Source organism: Silene latifolia, chromosome X (assembly GCF_048544455.1).
Source record: "Silene latifolia isolate original U9 population chromosome X, ASM4854445v1, whole genome shotgun sequence".
Taxonomy (NCBI): domain Eukaryota; kingdom Viridiplantae; phylum Streptophyta; class Magnoliopsida; order Caryophyllales; family Caryophyllaceae; genus Silene; species Silene latifolia.
The window spans coordinates 187,256,531-187,266,153 of record NC_133537.1 but is presented as its reverse complement, the minus strand read 5'-3'; positions in this window follow the sequence as shown (position 1 = coordinate 187,266,153).

Below are 9,623 nucleotides of genomic sequence, written 5' to 3'. Positions count from 1 at the left end.
TAACGGTTTCCGTCGAAACCGTTTTTATTATAATGTGACAACGGTTGTTTAACAAACCGTTATCAAAAACGTTTTAAGGGTTTCCAAAAGCTCCTTATAAAATCGCTCTTATCAACGGTTGTTAGACAACTGTTACCAGTTTAAGAAAACGGCATTTTGAAAACCTTTATTAAATTAGCACCAGCAACGGTTTGTGGTACCCGTTGTTATGTTATAGATACGGGTTTTTGTAACCGTTATCAGAACTTTAATAAATATTTAGTTTGACCAATAATATTCAATTTGACCAAAATAATTCTATAAATATGTCTTCATAATGTTTTAGGTCAAAATCTAAATTATCAAACATTTACTCTTTAATTTCTCTCTAAATTTCTCTCTATAAAAAATATAGCTGGTATATCGGAGCTACAATCACGTCATCGTAACGCACAACCTTTTACTTGCATTCTCCATAATCTCCCGGTTCGTTATGATGGGAATGGAAAGGGTTTAAACCCTAATTTTGGATGGTTGACGCAAATACTTCATGACTCCGGTTTTACCGCGGTTAAAAAAGTGTACCTTGTGTCTACAAACAAGCAAGGTTTTGTAGGCTTTGCTTTTATCGAGTTTGACGAAGCCAACTGCCATGATAGTTTTTATTATCAGGCAAGAACATTAGGGGCTAGATTTGCGGAGAAAGATGCGGGGAAAGAGGACATTTATTCGGATGCTAAACAAAAGGGCCCTTATCTATGGGTTGCGACCCATGTTGATTATCGTCTGCTGACACATTACAGGAGGCAGCACATTCCTGCAACCGTGCCTATGTCAGGGGAGAAAGAGGCCATTCCACGAGCTGTGCTGCCCGCTGATGAAGAGTAGATCTACAACTTAATCTATGCCGAAATTGGGCATGAAGACTATCCTAATTCTTCATCAGATTCTAATTAAGTCTTTAATTATTATCTGACATTATGAGTTGTATTTTGATTATGGTAGTTATTTGAATAAAAGTTTAATTATTTATATTATTTGTTACTACGTTTTAATTAAGTCCTTACACTCACATTCAATCCACCAAATAAAATATTATAATGAGTAACTTTCTACTTATAATAATAAAAAAGAATGGAAACGGCATAATAAGATAATAAGAATTGGAACTGTTATGTCAATAACAAGACAAAATGATAACGGTTCTTTGTTAGGCCGTTATCATATTACATATATCACCAATGGTTATTTTAAAGCCGTTTTCATATTACAACAATTAACAATGGTGTTTCTTAAAACCGTTGTAAAAATAGATTCACTGTGAAAACTGAAAAGTTTGTGATTTTCGTTTACCAACTAGCGTATATATAGAGTATTTATTTTTTTAGGGTGTTATTTATAATGAAAAACTAATTAAAGAAGTCATCTTTGCCGTCGTCGCCATCATTAATCTTTATACCTTAAAAAAGGTCATCTCATTTTCATAACTACTGGCTTATATATGGGTCGTACTTGGATGATTGATGGTGAAATTGGTGATTGTAACACCCCCATACTCCAAGTGCCTTACCATGACCACTTAAGGCATGAAAGTGCTCAGGGGCGGACCCACCTGATAGCAACGGGTGGCGTCCGCTACCCCAAACGTAAAAAAATCGGTTAAGTGGATTGATTTTTGCTACCCCAAATATTCCTAAATAGTGGTTAAATACATATTAGCGCATTAAATATACATCAAACATCATGTGGTTTAGTGGTAAAGGCTTTGTTTTGTCACCAATGGTCTTGGGTTCAATTCCCACAAATGGCATATTCCCCCCCTTTTTTTGCTCTCCTTAAATGCATAAAAATAAAATGAAAGTAGTATAGAAAAATCGCTAAATTGCAAGATAAAAAATTTAGCGGATGAATTGGAAAACAAAAATAAACTAATAAATCATAAACTAGTAATAAATATAACATGAATTGATTATTTTAGTTGAGAAGTAATAAAATTTTAAGTTATTATGTAAGCGGTCATTGTACTCGTTATACATATGGTGAATTAGATTAAACAAGTTATGTACTGTATATTTTTATCGATCCTAAAATTTATTGATATAAATGGATTTTTTTTTGCTACCCCAGACATTAAATCCTGGGTCCGCCCCTGGAAGTGCTGCCATCTCGGTTACCCGAGGCAATGATAATCATAAGACAATAAAGAAACGTACTTTAAAAGTAAATATAGTTTAATTGATTACATGTCTAAAAAAACTGTTAAACAAAATACAAAGTACTCAAACAGTCCACTGATAAAACTATCAAAGCTACTAGACATCGACTGACACAGCGGAAGACTTCTAACTGCCACGTGATGACTCATCCCAGCTATCCCATGCGCATCTATCATACATGCTCAATAACTGCTCACCACCCCCGAATGGATCACCACAGTTTTTAAAACATTTAAACGGGGTTAGTACTAATTACACAAAAACAATGCTACAATGAAACAAGTACACAAACAGTTCAAACAGCTCAATACAACCCCAGTCACCATCTCCAATCTCCACACAACTGACTACACACTAAAGTGTGTAGCCATGCCAGAGTACCCATCGCAACAGGTTACTCCTCGCCGCCAGTAGTGAAGGACCGCAGCCGTTCCCACCTAAGCCCCGCTCATCTCCATCGAGCGTTAAACCCATGTTCATTAATGTGCACATCCCTCCTGTGGCGGGTTCTACAGAAGGCGGCGAATCAAGGGCGTGAAGCCACTCCCGCAAGTGACTCCACTCAGCCAGGGACGCACCCCGAAGATTACAGACAGTTAAACAGTAATCACAACACAACCTCAACATCCGTCTGAAACATTCAACAACACAATATCACAAGCGTCTGAAACAATCAACAATACAATATCACAACCGTCTGAAACAATCAACAATTACTATCTACAGCACAATCACCACACACATCATGTGACTAATGCTGCGTAGGGAAACCCTACCTGAAATGCGACACAAATAGCAGACGATCTAGCAGCTGTCTCAAAATCTTTCTTCTACGAATCCTCCTCCTATTCACATAACCATACAATCACTACTAACACAACAAATCATAAAAACCCCCAACTCCCAAAATTAGGGTTTAAACAAAGTCAACCAAATGCTATAAAAATGGTACGTGGATCTTACCCTTGACGCAAGGATCACTATGATGCAAAGAACAACGAAATCCGACCTCTCTAGCTCCGGAATTTGCCAATAATGCGAATGGGGAGAACAACGTAGTTTGCAATCTCTTTTTGAGTGTATAAGGTTTATAAAAGTGTTTATGAAAGATAACGGCGTATTATATATACTAATTCGTATTATTAACAAAACCCGTCAAAATATTACCGGATAACCAACTTACTCGATCGAGTAAGTAACATACTCGATCGAGTGCCGCTTACTCGATCGAGTGCCAAGGCTACTCGATCGAGTACCCTACAGACAGAACACTGTTTCGTATACCAAAACATGCTTACTTGACAGAGTAAGCCCCACTCGATAGAGTACCCAGAGACTCATAAAACCGTAGTATTACAGTCTTCCCTCCTTAAAAAGAACTTCGTCCCCGAAGTTCAACCCATACATAAAAACAAACATACTAACTCGTCCAAGACACAACAACATAGCTAAGAATTCAAAACAAAATCCCAACCTATAAAACATGAAACCATGAACTCTTAACACCAACTCCACCAACTATTCCTACCTCCACACATCGCTCACGATATCATCGTATCAACTACATCATATTCTCTCTCGACACCAACTCCCAACACCACCAACTATTATCCACAAACGCTGCTAGCTCCGTAACATATTATCCATTAGAAAATCCAATATCAAGATATTCACAAACATCAAACGGAATGTTACATTCTACCACCCTTAAAAGGAACTTCGTCCTCGAAGTTTACTCACACTCATAACCTCATCCTCCAACTGTCAACACTATAGAACTCATATACATCATCATCCAACTCACAAGACTATAGAAATATTCTCACACTCAAAGCATCACATCACTTTGCTACAAGCACGACCATGACCTTTAACAAAATCAACCACAACACGAATCAATCTTTTATTCTACATCAAGACTCAAACTTCCAAATATATTACCATATGCACAACCATCAAAATCTCTTTTATCGCATCCTACTCCTCTTAAGATAATGTTACGTCCTCGTGACTCACTAATACTAAATCCTAGCTATATCTTCTCATTATCCTCATCATCACCGCATGTCAAAGATAACCACCTATAATTTAAACACTCGCCATGCATATACCTAAGGCCCTCTTACTTAAACAATTCTCATACTTCAATTCACTCGTCACACCACCTAACCTATACCTCAAAATCTTTAGCTTAACCCAAAACTTCAACTCTTCCACATTACCGCAACATGACATACTTCTCTATATAAACTATATAAAACTTCTATCGCCAAAAGCATAACTCACGATCCACACTTGTTACGTACACTCACACTAGATCCTCAAGTTCTTTTCTTTCATTACCGCAAAACTCATACATAACTTAACATGACACCAATTCCGAATACCCTGCACTCACTATCTCAACAAAAGATTATGAACCACCTGCCGCTTTCCGATCATTACAACACATGTTCAACGAATCACTTGCCATGAATATGACTACCGATGCCTCATCTTAAAACAAGATCAAAATTACTGTAACAACTTCTCACAACTGTGTCCCATCAACAGAATATCACTATACCATGACAACAACGAAAACATATACAACTCTCTTTCATATCATACTCTACCCTCATTCCCAAACTGAAACTAGTAAGAAACATCAACAAACAAAACAACAGTCTACAGGTTCAACCAAAACTCACAAGGAACAGCAGCAAACAAAACAACAATCTATGTTTAACTGGTATGTACTTTCGAAAACTCGTATCATAATCATCTCGCCTACTCCACCACAACCGGTGACGGCATCGCAACACCGCCAACAACAGCCACACCGCAGTGTGAAAATACCCGCATCACAACACGAAGTACCGTACCCGGATCACCACCCGAGGCACAACAACCACATCGATAAACATCACAACCACATACAATTCCCATAAGCACTGACTTAGTACAACTTCCGGACAATAAAACTTACTCAAAACCGCTTTACTAGATCACAACGCAACATATTATATGGAATAAATAGATGAGCACCTCATGACCATCATCCCTACCATTTCACGGAATACACATGTATTATAAATACACATACAATTATAACTAACCATGCCAGATCAATCGAACTATTAACATTTTTAAACATCATTCCATTAGGTTACCGCATCCAACATATATTACAGAACATTCAGATAACAACTTTATGTCTATCACACCATACAACTTATCGTGAGGTCGGAACCTCACACAAACGTTTAGACACATCATAGACCCATAATCACATCCAACCAGTTAATCCTGATCACGTAAGTTACCACCTGATAAAAGTTACCTCTCACCCGAGCTTAACTCGTATACCCCTCATAACATATTCTCCCATTCACATATCCATCACCCCCTGCCAATTGTAACCATACCATTAATACTCAACTACTAACAACCGCCTCATATAACCACATCTTATACTCTCTCACAACCATACATATCAATCTGGTCTCTACAAAATCAACCTCTTTAGAATTGCTACCTTTCTAATATACCATCATCCTTAACCACTAGTCACAAACCATAACACTACCACTGTCCGGACATCAAACCTCTTACACTCATCTTTAAACATCACGATTTCTTTCCTATCTTTGGTTAACATCCCAAATAACGACCATCAAATCCATCAACAAAATTACCTCAACATTCTTCTCAATACTATCCTTAATTGTATCATCATCTAACTCTCTACCAAAATCTCATATCATGCAAATATTCTACCAACTTCTTACTTTCCTTAATTCCTCAAAACTCAAGACTAATCATGTTGTCCCGAAACTCCTATATAACCATTAACTAACATCCTCATGATTGGTATCACACATCTCGACGACTCCTTACCTCTATATCACATAACTCCGGTCAACATTTTCCTAGCTTTACTCCCCTCATTCTTTTCTTTTACACTCGACAAAATCAATTAACCATAAAACTCCTTATTACTTCTTCCTAACTCTTTAGTGCTTCGATCACCTTCTCATTGCTCCAAAACTCAAATCCCATTATTTCTTATCTATATTATCTCACTCTTCCTTACCATGGATCTTCTCTTATCATGCTATCACTCTCACTTATCACTAATCAATCTACACGGTCAGTCAACTCCATCTCGTTTATTTTTTTTTCCAATCCCAAACTCATTTCATACTGTTAACTACCCAAGAAAATCACACATTAGTTCCACCTCTTGATAAACCAAATTCCCAAACTCACTCGCTATCTTCAAACCCACATTGCTACATAACTCAATCTAAGCTCTTTATACCCCATTTCTTTCCATTCACTCATAACGACCTTTCCATTACATATATTCTTAACCAACTAAGTGATAACTACCTCCCTTCATAATCCTTAAACATCCAAAGTTACCACCATATGCGTCTCTCATTTCAATCTTTCATTCTCACGTTCCATAAACTTACATCACCCTTTGCCCAAATTCACTTACTTTTACATTACTCAACACACAATCATATCACTCATCCCGTCTCACAAAACATGCTCTATGCCTCAACTAAGCCTTGCATTTTTTTTATCTATCACAACCACATATAACTCATGTCCTCTCCACCGAATTCATACTCACCATAGGTGCCACTCACTACACCATAAGATTGGGTATCTTACGCATCAGGATCAACATACATATAAAACAATGCATAAAGAAGCAAAATAATACCTTTGAATTAAACATAATATGCAACGAAATCAAAAGATAAGCATATGACCCAAAACAGGGGTCACTAGACCGAGTACAGGTCGCTCGATCGAGTAAGTGACTTACTCGATCGAGTAGGTGAAGGTCAGAAGCACGTAAAACAAATTACCAGGGATACTCAATCGAGTAAGGGCTACTCGATCGAGTAACAAGAGGTGCACTCGATTGAGTAAGGGCCACTAGATCGAGTACCCTACGCATTTCTCAGCACTGTCCAGTTTTCGTAAAATGAACTAGGAATCGGCCGTACTCTTGTTTGGTACGAGCCTCTCCACAGACTTCGGGTTTGATGGTTCGGTATGGCAACCCACCCTTTAAACCAAAACCCTTTTAAATGCACTCAGCATCCCGTTATAATGCTTGTATAAATGTTTGTACCTTACGTGATCACCATTTCTAAACGAAACCATGACGATTTTTGCAAAAATCAAAACCCTTTTTTTAATCAAAATTTCGAAAAGGCCATTGGATTAGTGCAAAACCTAGTCAAAACTCTGTCCGTTTGTCGAGTCAAAATTCGGGCCACAAGCCCATTTCAAAACCTCACTTCGAGTCCACTCCTACAACTACACTATAGTTGGCTAGGATACACATTTTCAAAATTTTGTCTTTTCTTCAAAGCTCACTCAACACAAGTGGCACACACCCACTTCACGAGTCAAAAACATTTCTTCTTTTAGCAAGTGTGTTAGAATGGTCGATCGTGTTTTGATTCGTCATCGGTCTCTTATCCAGTTTTCAAGATGCCTGAACCAAATAAACAAACCTCCACCAACTTCAAGATGGTAATGATCGAATCCTAGCCACACTAGCTCAAATCCAAGTTACTCAAGACCAAGTGTATGATCGCCTTGACACCATCGAGGGCCGGATCTATGCCGTAGATGGGAGATTGCCTCCTCATGAAAGTGAAGTAGTAGGTGACTACGCGGATGAATCCAAGGACGAAAATCCTCCCATGGGGGCGATCAGAATGCGAGAAAAGGCTCCAATACTTAGAGGAGCAATGGATGTACCTTAAAGGGGATGACATTTATAGGGAGAATAATCGCAAGTATGACCCCGTCAACTCCAAATTGCCAACCAACTTCAATATGACGGATATCCCTAAATTCAAGGGGCACGAAAACCCTTTGAACCACATCCGCGCCTTCAAGGATTACATGTCTATCAAAGGCATCAAACCCGAGATGTTCTTAAGGATCTTTCCTTCATCTCTTGACACCTTCCCGAAGCAATGGTTCTACTCTTTAGATCACAAGAAGATTGCTACTTGGGAAGATGCCGCGATCGAGTTTGCCAAGCAATATGCGGATAATGCCGAGATCCAAGTTAACATGCGCACTCTAGAGGTTCTTACCCAAAATGACAAAGAAGGATTCACCGACTTCCTAAGTAGGTGGAGGAAGACTAGTAACCAATTAGTTGAACGCCCGAATGAGGCTACCCTTGTGGAGAAGTTCGTGGACAATCTCAAACCCATTTATGCCAACCATTTGAGATACCAAAACATCAAAACTTTCAAGGACTTAACCGTACTAGGGACAAGGATTGAAGATGACATCCGTAAAGGGCTCTTGTCCAAAACGGTAGGTCGAGGATATCAAGGCTCAATAAGTCGTTCTTACGGCTCCACTAGCAAAACTGATGAAGTTAACCTTCTCGAGCCATCCAAGAAAAGTACCCCACCGAGGAAATTCACAAACCTTGGGGATACTTACTCCAACGCTCTTAAAAGGTTAATGAAACAAGGCAAACTCCAACCCATAGGACCTACTCCCGAACCTGAAAAGAAATCCAAGTTCTGGGACGAGAACTCATACTGCGAATACCATAGGGGTAAGGGGCATGACACAGAGAAATGCTACAAATTGAAAAATGTGCTCCAAGACATGATTGAAGATGGCCGACTACTAATACCGCCGGGAGGTAAACCCAACAACACTCAGAATACTCTTGGAGTTCTAGTGATTACAAGTGACGAATCTACCTTAGATTGTTCACACCTCATTTCTCCAGTTGAAGATGAAATCCATGCAATCGAGAATGAAGGGTTCTACTCTACTATCTCCTCTACCATTTCCGACTTCATCACATGGGCAAGGAGTATGGATAGACAAGTTTGGGAATTAGAAAATGTGGTGACAACTTTACGTGATCCCAACGCAACACCCAAGGAGCATGTGTCACTAATCTTCTCTCAAAACGCTACTATGCAAGAAATAGTCGCCGTGGTTGATAGACTAGTCGACCAAATCATACGACTAGAAGATGAAATCATGAGAATGAGGGAACTAGCTACAATCAATGGAGTTTGGGCTGATGATGATGAGGACTAGTATCTCATCGAAAACTCCCTGGTTAAGGAAATAGTCCAAAGTGGTGAAGACCAAGATGTGGACCACCTAACTCGTTCGGGACGTCCAAATCAAAGCGCTACTCAAAATGGTCCAACCAACGTTGTCACACCAAATGATAACGAAGATGACTCCACTGACCATTTGCTCAATCAATTACAAAAGACGAAGGCTGATCTTTCAGTCTGGCAATTACTAGCGAGCTCATTCCCACATCGCCAAGCTTTACTGCAAGCTTTGGCCAAACTAAATGTAGCACATAACTCGACCCCAGAAGATGTAGTCAACTTGGTCTTCCAAGAATCACCGAAGCTA